Genomic DNA, 15,146 nt, shown 5'->3' with positions numbered 1-15,146 from the left:
ATTGCTGTCTGTTATTGAAGTGAACTACTGAGGCGTCAGTATGGAAGTCAAAATATGAGATAATGTGCAAAGGCGAGGGAATGGCTCGCCGAATTTCAAGTTTTGTCATCTGATCACTACAAGGGACACGGATGCTGTTGCTTCGTCGGTGTTATTCTCTTACCTCGTCCTTACCCGACCTCCGTTTGCAGTAGGTGAGGACCAAGAAGATACAGCAGGCCGCCACAGCAAACACGGCCACCGGGACAGAAGCGTTCTCTGGCAACTGGTAACTTTGTGAGAGAATAATTCGAAAAAGAGTGGTCGATTTATTGCCTATGAAATATGGTTTTGAGTGTTATCAGCAATCGGAAAGACGCAAAGACGCCAAAGGACTAACGTTTAGTGCCTTATACTAGCACGGTGTGTTCATCAGAGAAGACATTGCGGTTTTCGGAGCAAAACGCTGAGCTCAGCTGTGTACACTGGCGTAGCCCGGTGGGGGGGGGGGGGGGGGGGGGGGGCGCTGTTTAATTCCCTCGTCCCTCCGAAAATGTTCAAGTTTGCATTATACACAGGACATGCATAAAGTATGGTTGAACCCAAGGTTGAACCCCCCCCCCCCCCTCGAAAGAAATTTCTGGCTACGGTACTAGCTCTGTGCATTTAGCTGTTACGACAATGGCGTCACCCGCCACGGTGGTCTAGTGGTTATGGGACTTGAGTGCTGAGCCGAAGGTCGCGGCATCGAATACTGGCCGCGGCGGACGCGTTTTCGGTGGAGGCGAAAATGCTTGAGGCCCTTACACGTAGCTTTAGGTGCACATTGAAGAACCCCAGATGGCCGAAATGTCCGGAGTCCTCTACTACGGCGTCTCTCACAATCATATCGTGGTGTTGTGACGTAAAATCCCATTATTATTATTATTATTATTATTATTATTATTATTATTATTATTATTATTATTATTATTATTATTATTATTATTATTATTATTATTATTATTACCGTTTACTTCATTCAACGCTACTTCGATTTTCGCGTTCGTCATCGGCTGAGCGCTGCGTCAGCATACCTACCTGCGCTTGTGCGCGAATTTAGTGTAGTATATACGCCTAGTGCTCGCCGACGGAAGCGCGATAGGTGGCGAACTTGCTCATTACTCTCGGGAAAGTAACCTGACGGCCGCCGTCGTTACGTTGTTGTACGTGTGTTTCCGCGTTGTTCACGTTTCCGTAGTGAAATAAGCAACGTTCGTTGTATGTGTGGTGGCTGAAACTTCAAGAGATGTCGAATCACAATTGCTCTGGGGTGGGGTGCTCAAACACCTACAAAAACTCGGCCGCAACACGGTTTTGCTCATTTACCGCAAGGGGTCATGAGCAAGAGCGACGGTAGCAATGGATGGCAGCCGTTCGTTGGGAAAGGCGAGCCGCTTCGTCATTGTGCGAGTTAATGCGTCGCTTCTTGAGCGGTGCTCGTTGGATGCACTCGGTCTTTCTATTTGACACTGGTAGGCGACGAAAGTTTTCGCAGCCTGAGCATGCGTTGGTTCGGTTCGACCGCCGTACAAGGGCACTTCGCTCAAATGTTCTGTATTTATTATTTACAGAAATAGCAATGTAGCAATGGTTAACTTCACGAAGAAAAAGAAGTGATTGACACGTCGCATTTGTAAACTAAACAAAGCGGGTGTTCACCACGAGACATAAAATCACGTAACATTACGTAACAACGTGTCACGCGACTAAAAATCACGTAACATCTCGCAACACCTAGTCAAGTCACTAAAAATCACGTAACATCACGTAGCATACTGCCACGTGACTAAAACCACGTAACATCTAGACACGTGCCTAAAAATCGCGTAACATCATGTAATATAGTCAGGTAACTAATGTCAATGTAACATCACGTAACGACTCACATCACGTAGCAACTACACTATTGAAAAGGAAAACAGAAAAGGAGAAGGCCGGGAGGTTAACCAGAAACACTTCCGGTGTGTTACTGCGGGTTCAAGGTAGGGGTGTGAGGACATGCCGGCTTCGTTTAGTAGTCGACGGCCTGCCTTGGAAGAGGAGAGGTGGACCACTTGGGCCGTGGTATCCGTGGTCTGGCCCTCGATCACTTCGTCTATGTTGTTGTGCATGCCTAGTTGGTCGAGACGGGAGGTACACGTGTTTTGGGGTAGGCCGAGGACTTGTTTAATACTTTGGCGCATGAGCGTGTTGAGTTTCGTTTTTTCCACCTTTGCCCAGTTGTGGGCAGAGGCGACGTAATTGATGTGGCTCATTAGGAACGCATGATATATGCGCATGAGCTTGTCCTCGCCGAGGCCTTGCCTGCGACCCGAGACTCGCTGGATGAGTGGGAGAATGTTTTCTGTTTTAGTTCTGATGTGTGTTATAGTACGTACATGGCACCCGGTGGCCTCGACTAGGAGACCGAGAATGCGTATGGAGTCAACGCGGGGTATTCGTTGCCCGTCTTTGGCTTGCAGTGCTATGGGAAGCTCGTGTAAAGGAGTTAGATTACGAACGCCTTGGCGAGATTGCCGGTGCAGTAGCAATTCGGATTTCGTGGGTGACAGTCGCAGTCCGGTGTTTTGTAGGTAGGCTTCTGTTATATCGAGAGCGGCTTGAAGGGCTTGCTCTACTTCCGCCAGGGAGCCTCCCGGGCACCAGATGGTGATGTCGTCCGCGTAAAGAGCATGGTTTATGTTAGGGATGTCGCGGAGTTTGTCGGACAGTCCCTCCATTCATATGTTGAAAAGGAGTGGAGAAATGACTGTCCCTTGTGGGGTCCCGCTGGGACCTAATGTGTATGTGTCGGATGTGAGTTGCGATACTCGTAGTTGGGCTTTTCTGTCTTGCAGGAAAGAACGGATGTATGCCTGGAATCTTTTACCAAGGCCGAGGCTGGCAATGGATTCCAGTATGAAGCGGTGGGAAACGGTGTCGAATGCTTTGGCGAGGTCTAGGGCGAGGATGCCGCGGGAATCCCTCGTTTTTGAGTCGAAGATCTGCTTCTTTAGTAATAACATGAGGTCTTAGTGTTGAGAGGTGTGGTCGGAACCCTACCATGTTGAATGGAAAGAGTCCGTGGTCCTCTATATAACGCGATACGCGATTAAGGATTGCATGTTCAGCTGCTTTTCCTATACATGAGGTTAGGGAGATGGGGCGTACATTGTCAAAGTTGAATTGTTTGCCTGGCTTTGGGAGGAAGACCACCGTGGCCGTGCGCCATTGTTTAAGCACGTGGCCGGTTTCCCACATGTGGTTTATGTCTTTCGTGAGTAGTGTGATGGCTTGGTCTTCTAAGTTTCGCAGCAGGCGGTTGGTTATCCTGTCGGGGCCAGGGACCGATCTACTGTTGAGGTTGTGCAAGGCTTTCCGAATTTCAGACTCCGTGAAGGGGTCATCGAGTTCGGGTATTGTTTCGCATTCTATTTGGGGGTAGTCGGTGGGATGTGCGGTGTGTAGGGGAAGGTGTCGTTTGGCGATTTCCTCAAGGAAGGATGTCTCCATTCTTCCCGTCTTTTTGTGCGAGTGAAGGTGACGGTCTTTGGCATGACTCTGGTTGTCTTTTGTTTGGCGGTCGTCGAGCATGTGTTTTAGCAGGTTCCATTTACCTCCCGCTCGCATGCGGCCGTCTACCGCCGAGCAGAGTTCGTGCCATTGGAGTCGTATGAGCTCCTTACAGTACTGGGCGATTTCTCTGTTGAGTATTGCTATGCGTTTGCGTAAGCGTCTGTTAAGTTGTCGTGTTTTCCAGCGTGCGAGTAACGATGCTTTTGCCTCGAGCATGTGTGCGAGGTGTGGGTCCATTCTCGGGGCGTCGAGTTGTTCTATTTGTATGGTTTTCGTTGTTTTGGCTATGTCTTCCTGGAGTGAGGAGAGTAGTTCGGTGAATGCATTTGATGCGGTTGTGTTGTTTTTGCGAAGGGTGCGGAAGGCATCCCAGTCCGTTAGCGTGAATGTACGGGGTGGGGCTGTCGCGTTGTGTAGTTCGGTGCGTATGATGAAGTGATCGCTGCCCAGGTTCTCCTGCTGAGTAGTTTTTATAAATTTGTCAAAAAGTACGCAGTACAGTATATGCAATGCAAGTATACTGTACCGGCGTACTTGATCGGACAGAGTACGTGTGCTTTTGCCTTAAGTATTTAGGTGATTTGGGAACCTACGTATGTTGACACACGTGTGCTCATATGTGTGAGCGATTTTGAGGTAGGCGCCGTTTGTGCTCAAATACTAAATCAAGCTATTTCTTCAAACTATTACTGTGTGTTTTAAAACATATCCGTATATCTACACTCGCATGCTGCGCTCGAGACCCGCCTCTCACCGTTCCCCGTGTTTGCCGATTTCTACTTATCGCTTTGTTCTATAAACTGCGAAATATCTTGTATCCATTCGCAGAAGAATTCAAGAACACAATCACTCGACAACCGGCTACAAACGCGTCGCAGAATTGCGCGTGTTTCCTCTCCGATTACACTGAACAGCAGGCACCTTGAAGCAGCGAAGAGCTAGGCCTCGAACCGGAAGTACCGTAGCAGACGACGCGCCGTTTTGCTATCCACCTATTGCGATAGCCTCCGCTGTTGATGTGCAGCGCAGCAAATAGACAAACTCTGAGTGCCTGGCCCTGGGCGTCTTCGATTGTGCGTATATTACTTTTGCAAGTGTTTGTCAATACCGACAAGCTGTACCTCGTGTACCCAAGAAACAGCGTCCTGTATAACTGTAACATCGCGTGCACTGACGCGCCCCACTTTTTTTCCTCCGAGGAATTTGAATAGCTGCGCGATGCCGTTAGACGCTTCTTCAGAGCGGCCACATGTGTACTCCAGCGGAGTTCTTGATCGATGGTTACTCCAAAGAACCTGTGAGTCCTGGTGTACCAGACATTTTGTCCATTGATGGCGATGGGATATGACGTAATTGCATTCCGCGTGAACGCGACCAGCGCCGATTACTCAGGAGTGATCTCGAGGGCTCGATCTCTAAGGTACGCCGATACTGAATTCTTGCTGCTTTCTGGGGCCTCGCGCGTAGCTGAGGACGTGTTGCACCTGACTTCCCGGCACAAATATCGTCCGCATAGATAGATATCTGAACGGAATCTGGTATGCATTCCACGAGACCGGTCAAAACAAGGCAGTATAGTGTGGGGCTCAAGGCGCTACCTTGAGGAACACCGCGGTCTGTGCAATGCTCAGAAGTCAGCCCATCATCAGTTTGCACAAATAATAATCTCACATGCAGGTAGCAACTGATCCAGCGGTACACTCGGCCGCGCACACCGACCGACCGACTCGAGGGCGTCAAGTATGGCTTCGTGAGAAACATTGTCGTATGCACCTTTGACATCCAGAAATAGTGTCACAGGTAGCCGTCTGCTCATTTTTTGTTGTTGTACGTAAGTCACCAGATCATACACATTGTCAATGGAGCCTTCGTATACGAAGGCGTCGAAAACCAGCCATGGCGTCTGGTTTGGTACATAAGTACACTCCATAACGTGTACTTATGTGTAAAAGAAGAATAAAACGCCCAAACTGAAGTGTAAACAAAAGCTGGTCGAGAAATACCATGAAGGTCATTGCTATGTCTATTCGAACACAGGAAATCGTTATGTACGGGTGGGCTACCATCACCCTCTTTCTCACCTATTTTGAACAAGCATTATTGTGACCTGTGATTCCTAATAGAGAGTACAAAGCTGCTTTACAGTTTCTGGTTGCTGAAGAGCAACGGGGGAAGAAAATAAGGAAATTATTCGTTAGCACCCATAGTCAGTAAAGTACAACCGAACCATCCTACAAGGCAATTATTTTCCTTGAACGACCGGAACTCTAGCTAGTTTATAAGGAATCACCATGAAGGAAGGCAAGGCGTGCACAAACGGACACTGCAGAACCAGGCAACACAAACACCTGCGTTAAGCATCTTTCATGACTATTATTTCTTTGTTCTTCCAGGGTAACTACCTAGCATTGCAAAGTTTTCTATGGTCCAATATAGGTGGCTATTGTTTCGCATAGATGGCTCCATTGGTTCAGACATACCCAGAAATTAAAGACATTTCGATCTATCACCTCGTTCCATCACCACGTGGCCTATTGATGTTGAAGATTCCCGCGGATGTATGCAGTGACGCATTACTAAAAAAATGAATAAAAAAACGCACCCTGAGACTGTAGCTTCACATCAGTACGCACAAATGGAAGCGCATATGAGCCAGCATTATCTCGAATTCCAAGTGGCGAACTATCTGCTTGACTGGCATTGAACCTGACTTTTCCAGACACGCGAGCGCCGAACAGGCCAAACATTTGCGTTGAATATATATATATATATATATATATATATATATATATATATATATATATATATTATCACTTGTGCCTTTTTTGCTTATGCACAGTCATGGCCTTGGGCTTTCAGCGCCGTCACAATGGCTTTTTTTTAAATGCGCAAGCATTTCCATGTCGCCTTACGAGAAAACTGCCCGTCCGTCTGTCGATGGCGTAAGACGATCGCCACTATAAAGAAATAAATGAATATAGAAAGTAGGGTTTCGCTCCGGGGCGTGGGTTTGAACACGGGCCCTCACGCTCCGAAGGCGAGTGCCTTAACTGCGCTACGCATCCATTCTTGCAAAATTTAAACATACGTGACCTACACGAATACGTGACCTACACAGGACAAGATGTAAAGCTGACAGGCAGGACTCTACACATAAGAAAAATTTGAACTTCGCCAAACGCGTTTCAGTGTTCGCGGGAGGCGCGTGCCATGGGAGCGCTAGAGAAAACATGAAAGACACAATGCCATTGCCGCCCGAAAACGGCGTTCCAGCGACGTTCTGCTATACCTACAGTAAAACACAACGCTTCTCTTTCACTTGGACGACTCATAGATGACATTATGCGCGTGTTTTTTTTTTTTTTTTTGCCACGTACACCACAGCTGTTTCTTTAATTATTTACTATTATTTTTACACTGTTTTAACGATTACATGTGTTATGGCCCACCCCAAAATTTCAAGTTGGTCCAACCCCAAATTTTTTCAAGTTGACCCACCCCAAACACCCACAAAGTTGAAGTTGGCCCACCTCCATTTTAGGCTTCTCCGTTCATTTTCTATGGAGCCATATATACACGTGCATATGTATTCATGTGGGATAAAAGGTGTCACGCTTGGTCGCGTTACCGACATGGTTGTGGCTCCGATTTTCCAAGGGTTCTCGCCAAAGAATGCTTACGCTTTATTAATTCATAACTGAGCTAAAGAAGGTCATAACTACGGCGGAAAGAAAGTGAAAATACGAAAAATAAAGAAAGCACAGGCCGAATCGTGATGAGACCACACAGGACGCTGCCGCATATTATAGGCACGGGCTGATGGACAAGCATATCTAGCACCTACAGCTATCGCGAGCATGCAGCTTCGGACGCTGGTACAACCAGCAGCCCGCGGCTCTACCACTGGCGTAGCCAGAGGGGTGGAGGTTCAGCCCCCCCCCCTTTTTTTTAAACAAATTTTAGGTTTGTGCGAATATTCGAGCAGCTCGAATATTCGAACGAATATTGCAGTATTCGATTTCGCTTCGAAACAAATTTAAATTATTCTAAATTTCGAAATATTCGAAATGAACGAACATACATACATAAACCGCATGTAGTTCCTTGTAAAGATGGTTTCACTGCAGCTTGGAATTGCTATGCCGTGAAAACACCTATTCAAGGAAAATCCGCACTGCCGCGAAACTACACTTCAAGGTTAAATGAACAAATTATCCTCACATCGATTCATCTTTTTATAAGTTTAAAAGCTTGTTATACCGGCTTATATGAACTGATTATAGTAAAGTTTAAAAAGTAACGTAATTTACAGGATATCACTTGCATTCTACTTGTATTCTACCACAAAGAATGACATTTGCACATACCTTGTTTCAATTATCAAAAATATCGTGCAGGTTAGTTGGGTCATGACAAATATGCTCATTTTTTTATAATATGTGATAGTATATACTATTCGAATTCCATTCTAAATTATTCGATCATACCACTATTCGCTTTGAATTGGCTTCGAACCTATAATGTACTATTCGCACAAGCCTAAAAATTTTGCATGTGTATATATGCACGCATACATACAATCACAAACATGTTATTTAAATACAGGGTGCTTGAAGACCCCCCCCCCCCCCAGAAAAAAATTTCTGGCTACACGCCTGAGCTCTACGTATTTTACGTTCGACACATGGGTGCCTACACCCTGGGCCGTTAAACAAATGTTTTCTTTTTTTTTGGTTTTTGTCGTGCCGTGAAATTAACAAGGTCAGGAAACTTCGAATGCACCAACTCAACCGTTTTTATGTGCATGCGTCTACTGGATAGCACTGTTAGTTTAGTTAAAGGTACAAAACCGGGAGGTCAACAGCCCACTATGGCGGCACCGAAACCCATCTGTAAAATGAATGTATACGCGAAACCCTTCTCTTCAGAATGTACGCGCCGTACTGCCCGTGGTGTGCTGGTAGTCGCTGTCATTAAATTTTAATTTGATCGAAGCTTTAGTTTCGTGTCCGTTATCAGACATACGTTGTATGTGACTCAGAGAGACGCATATAGCTCTACCGAGTTAAGACCGGCAAGAACAGCAGGAGGCCTGAGCCGCGCGCACCGTGAAAGGCTGGTTTGACACCGAAAACGCGACAAGTGCTGCTGCTCGCTTTTTTCTCTGTATATTGACTGTACCTATGTGAAGATGGTCACTGCGGGGTCAACCAGATTGATATAACGGCTCATACTGCAGGTCTACAGGGCGCCTTCCTTGCGTTATCTATTTGTCTGTAGTTTATCATATGCACGAGGTGGCAGCTGACCAATAAACCCTCGCATGCTAACTAAGGCATCAAATCTGCCGGGACGAAGCCCTCGTTATGAAAGTACATGCGAGTTATCAAGCGAGGGTTTATTGGTCAGCTGCCTCCAGTGCAAAGATCACGCGCCACGTGGCGCCCTCTGATAAAAAGAGTGTTCCACACTCGCCGGCTTGGCTACGAGTGGCGCTGGCTAACACTCCCAGGGATTAAAGCGCACATAAATACCCAACAGAGTGTACGAGGGGGTTCTCTCCGTCGTAGATCAATTGGCAGAGCATAGGACACGTAATTCGAACCTTGTGGGTTCATATCCCACCGGCGGAAAGTGTGCTTTATCGTCCACTTTATTTACCTTTCAATGTGGGTCACGATCATTACGCTACAGTTAAAAACAACAAATAATATCCCTTATGCTTGCCTTGACTTAATTGTCTGTCGGTTTCATTAGTTGTCTCTAACAAAGAAATGAACCCATCGAACAGTTCACCTTCTTAGGCACGGTTAGACATACTCGAAATACCACTCCAAACGATGGAAAAGTCGTTGGTGTGATTTTCGATCCCCGGAATAGAGAAAAAATTGAAAATACCACCCACTGGGTTTAATAATTTCGCGCTTTCCTACATTGCTGTTACCGAGCATATTTTCGCAGATGGCACTCCAACAGAGACCTTTTCAGCGGCCGCTCTAACAGTATGCGGAATGTGCACCACGTAACGCTTAAGATAGCGCGTAGGCATCGTTCGTATACACTGCAGCTGTGATGACCGGTGTTTGAAAAGGCAGTCCACTGCATAGTACGGCAAAGCCTCGCGAATTGGACGGTATTATGCGACTCCAAGTCGACGGTTCAAGTCAGAATCAATTACATAGCAAGAAGCAGCGCACGGTCTCTATGACATCATGAGTTTGTTCACTGAGGCGCCTCTTTGCGAACATGACTCTCGCACTGCAGTGGATTCGTAGTCATTGTGGAGTAGCTGGAAAGGAACAGGCTGACGCGGTGGTACATGTGGCGCACACTAACGAGAAAAGTATGTCCGTTAACATTTCCGTCTCCGCCTTGTTCTCTAACGACATTAAAACATCCGGGGCGCGACACTAGCATGACTCCAACTACCGTCAAAGTGGACTACCTAGACCAATGCTTCTCATATGGGGGTTCGCAGACCCTAGGGCTTCCTCGAAGCCATTTCGGGGGGTCTGCGAAGTGCATGTTCGAGAAAAAACAAAACGCGTTTTTTGAAACCACTTTATTCCCCTTCCGATTTTTGGTATGCTTCACCGCATCAGATTTTTGCATTGCGGCGGAGCTCACTTATGTTTCCCCTTTGTCTTCTTTATGAGATGGCTGTAAAGCTTTTGTTGCAGTTTTCTACGACATATGCATAGCCTGCTTTTTCCAGGCTTGCATGCTTCAAACGCAAACGCAGCTAGAAGCATATTTATTGTGGGTGCCGACCGTAGAACAAATCGGCAAGCTGTTTAGACCGAACTGGCGTGGCACATTAGTTTGACCGTTCTTTGCCAGGTAGATATAAAAGGCACCTATTTCACGCTGCATGTTGCGTGAGGTTACGACGCCGACGCCCACTTTCTCTCGCTGCAAGCACTCTCCCATCACTTCCACCTTTCTACAAGGGGTCCCCGGAACATCCGTGGCTGAGAACCACTGCCATAGACATTGCCCTAGTTTGCGCTTCCGGCTTCCACTTCAGCTGCGAAGAGGCCAAGAGAGAGTACCTCATAATTCATAAATTGTGGCTCGATTTGGCGTGCGCTCTCTGGCACCTTCATGGGACTGGAACACGTGAAGGTGTCAGAGAGCGCACGCCACATCGAGCCATAATCTATGAAGCAGTCTTTCCTGGCCTCTTCGCAGCTCAAGTGGAAGCCGGAAGCGCAGACCAGGGCAATGTCTATGGCAGTGGTTCTCAGCCACGGATGTTTCGGGGACCCCTTGTGGACCGATGGACTAGACCTGTCGGTCCCGTCGTGAGATTAGCTGGGTGCGCGTTTTATCGCGTTTCGCTGGACCAAATAAAAGTTTGTTCACTCACTCATGTTCACGTGATCGGATGGGAACGGAACGCCGATTATTGCGAGTGTCACACTTTAGAGTGTATATGCCCCATCCTCTGCGTGTGCCCTCATTACACGGCTGCGCAAAAGGCACATGCTGTAAATGTAGGCTGTTTCGTCTCCTGGACCTTTTGGAGCAGCTTTTAAACGTACGAAAGCAGGTTGGACCATGCCGAACGCGCCAAAAATTTCTGTTGAACTTTGTAACTGAGAAACGCCTAGATGATCGTCTCTATATATTCCACGTGAAGACTCCTGCGCAAATTGCAGTTATAGCGCACATCCGTCTACTGTACAACGTGTACGCAGCAGCTAATTGTACGGTGTCATATTCACGTGTCCATATATCGCTTTCTATCCCTGTCTCTCACTCTTCCCCTTACCTTGGTTAAGAGTAGCGCTCTATAGACAGGCTTTCCTGGCCGAGTTCCTTGCATTTCTCTTCATTAAACTTTCTCCCTCCTCCTTACTGCGATGACCATCTTCTATTTACTGGCGATGTTTAAGAAAGACCTGCATGTTTTTGTTTACGCTATTGATGTAATATAATTGTTCGGGTTTTACGTCCCAAAACCACGATATGATTATGAGAGAGGCAGTAGTGGAGGGATCCGGAAATTTCGACCACCTGGGGTTCTTTAACGTGCGCCTAAATCTAAATACACGGGCCTCTAGCATTTTCGATGGAGACGAAAATGCGGCCGCCGCGATCGGGATTTGATCCCGTGACCTTCGGGTCCGCAGTCGAGCACCATAACCACTAGACAACCGCGGTGGGTTTATGTTCGTTATTACGGTAGTGCAAACGATTCTGAGAGCAACGACGTCAAATGTGTTGTTTGAGCTCGAAAGGTCCATTATGACAGCTCCACAAGAGAATGGTTACAGTTCTTGAAAGCTAATCACGATAATAATATTTGGTCGGGCTTTACGCTTGAATTCTACGATATGATTGTGAGGCACTCCGCAGTCGAGGGGTCAGGAAATGTTGACCGCCTGGGGTTCTTTAACGCGCTGCTGAATTAAAGCCCTTTAGCTTTAACGGCCTTTAGCGTTTCGCCTCCATTGAAAAGCGGCAGCCATGGCCGGTATCGCACCCGCGCCTTTCGGGTGAGCAGGCAAAAACCGTAACCACTGTGCAGCATCGCGGTGGCTTGCAGAAAGGTTGCCAAGCACTCCTAACTAAATTTGAATGTAAAGCTCAGCTGTGCCACCGGCTGATAGCATGAGATAGACAATGTAAATAAAAAAAAAAGATATTTTGAGTAGAATTCACAAAGCTTTCCTTTCTTAAGTAATTTTTGCCATTGGTCAGCAACCACAACTAATGGTATGTCCGGCATCAGGATTGGCTGTAGTTTTCTCGCACACACAATTACAGCGTCAGATAGCTTTGTGAATACGGGCGCTGGTAATCTTCTTAATTATTTTTTCAAGATTGTTATCGTGAGCTATTCGTGAGCGTCTGACGCACTAATTTCTGGTGTACGAAGTAAAACTGTCGCTCACCCTGAAAACGTTGGGGGATGCAGGCGCACACATTTCTGGGACGATGTTTTCGTTTCCATGCCGACTCCAGCACCCGAGTAAGACTAAGCGCACCTTCGGCGAATCTTTTAAGAGAGAGGCAAAAAAAAAGAAAAAAAAGAAAAGAGGTGATGTTTACATCAAATGTCTCCCTCTCGCTTCTCCTTGCGCACTCACTGAGATGCTCTGCTTCAAGTTAGTCCCTCGAAAAAATAAGACATAGTTTCGGCCAGTCATTTATTTATTTTTTTTCCAATGTCGTGGTGTCGGGCGTCTTCGGCTGTTATGATTATTTTTTTCTTTGACGTCCAATAAGGAAGTACTGGGGCAATGAGATGTTGTATGTAAAGAAATACACCGTATTTATTTCATAAGGTCGAATGTGGAATATGAAATTAGCGCAAGCGACTACCGCGGAATATTTCTGTTTTCTCCTTACGCAGTCATCGGCTTTGTCATCCTCCAAGGAAGTGTTCCTGTTAACGTGAAGGCAAAACAGGGTGAGGGATGCGTGTCCGTATATACTGAATGCTGGGCATGCTAACTGATTTTTGTTGTTGTTGTTGTTCTTGTTGTTGTCGTCGTTGTCGTCACTGCCCTCACATCCAGCGCTTGTGTTCTTCTCTTCTTCTGTCCGTCTTCTAACTGTGTTGCGCTGTAAGTTATTCCACGATGATCTAGTAACGAGCTTGAGCAGCAGCCAGAGCACAAATGCATATCTGTTGTGCATGTAGCAAGCTGCGTGCTTCGTCCTTGAATGACACATTCATTCCACATCAATAATAAGCACTTAATGAGGCTGCGAGGGATGTTGACTTCTTCGAAGACGGAATCTGCTCGCTATCGTTCAAATGCCGCGTGCGCTAACGCTCACCCAAAACCGGACGCACACGACCGGTATGTCCCCTTTATTTTTATATTCACCGATATATCGTTGGCGTCACAGCTGCTGCTTCAGAGCGTTATTTACATTGGAATGCATCTTTGGATACAGGAGCAGGTGCACAGTATTTTAATGCGCAAGCCTTCTTTCCCGAGTACACCGGGAAAATCGCAGCAAAAACAGTCTCCTTAACGCGAAAAAGCACGACACCTTGTATCCGATGGGAACACATAGGGCTCCCTGGAATATGTATTGGGAAGCCTGTATCGGGGGTGGGACAACTCGAAAATTTCGAGAGTGGTTTCCTTGTTCTGCAAGGCTAACTATTTAGGATTAGAAAGTTTTCCATGATCTAATGTGGGTGGCTATTGGTTCGAATAGATCATTCCTCTTGGTTGAGTCATAATCCACGCATTAGGGACATTTCGCAAGGTTTTCTTCTTCTGTCGCCGCTTGGCATATTGACCTTAACTTATTCGGAAGCCGCGCCACGATGTATGCAGTGATGCGCCACTAAAGAAAATTGAATTAAAGAAACGCACAGTGAGACTGTCGCTTCACCACTCTGTGCGAACAGGAGAGCACTTACGTGTCAGCGTTATCTCGAAGACGGCCAACTATTTGCTTGACTGACATGGGACAAACAATTTTTCTAGACATCCGAACGCCAGACAGTCCGACAACGTTCCGTGAGATGAACGGCCTTGATAATTGCACTCGTGTTGATTTCCGTCGAATATTCTTTCACAGCGAAGTTGTGTATGACCAGGTTCTGGCGGATCACGTCCGCGGACAGAACGACGCGTAGAACAATTTTCGGCACCCCTCGCCCCCACGCCACCGCTGATGCCTCTATCACAAGTATCGCAATACTCGGCGGCTGCACTTACCACCGATCATTGTGCCCCTTTGTCTTGTGACGTAGGGATCGCGGTAGCGCTATCAACTGTTGCCCTTTGGACTCCCTATGGGCACCGTGCATGCGTTAGGAGCCGCCACAGTCGCGCGCTGCCTCCAGCGCCAAAGCGGCCATGGCAGCAGATCTGGGAGCAGACGACGCAGGCGGCGGCAAGCCACTGCGCCGTGTTTTGGTGCTTCGCTTGAGGCGTTTTCTTTCCCGTTTGCTTCCAAAAGACATCAAATTGTTAGCAGCTGTCCGAGAACGTAGCGTTAGCGCGGGTGTTTCTTTTCGCCAGACCTCGTGTATCCTCAGGCGAACGCGGTAACATTAAATGCATGAGCTGGGGGAAGACAACGGAGGTGACGAGCCCGTTGAGCGAAACTGCGCACGTGTAGCGCGGGCCGTCTCACTCACTGAGCAATCACAGCTTATCCCCTTCGGGCCAACGCGGCAGCGAGCTCAGCGGCAGCTTGAAACTGGCGATACCAGCAATTGCACTGTCACGGCCGCTGAATGAAAAAACGCTTTCCATCGAACGGCCATGGCACTGCATTCGCTGCGCCGACTTAACCAGTGCAGCCGTGTTCGTCGTCGCGGCTGGTGTTTTGCTGCCATGGCATGCACTGCATAGCGTGCCAATTATTATTACGTTTGGATTCAGAGAGCTACGTGATATAGATAGTTTCTTTGGAGGAGCTAATCTGAAGAAGGGCATGGACCTCCTCGAAGCGGGGCACGTTCACGGCGTCGTGGAAGAGGTGTTGCTCGGCAGATCAACAATCACGGGCAAATGCACCCCCCAGAAAAAAAAATACCCCATCTATTCACGGAATACGGAATATGACGGCGACGGCGATGATAAAAACCC

The sequence above is a fragment of the Rhipicephalus sanguineus genome, chromosome 1, assembly GCF_013339695.2.
Source record: "Rhipicephalus sanguineus isolate Rsan-2018 chromosome 1, BIME_Rsan_1.4, whole genome shotgun sequence".
Classification (NCBI taxonomy): Eukaryota; Metazoa; Arthropoda; class Arachnida; order Ixodida; family Ixodidae; genus Rhipicephalus; species Rhipicephalus sanguineus.
This window is presented reverse-complemented; position numbering follows the sequence as displayed.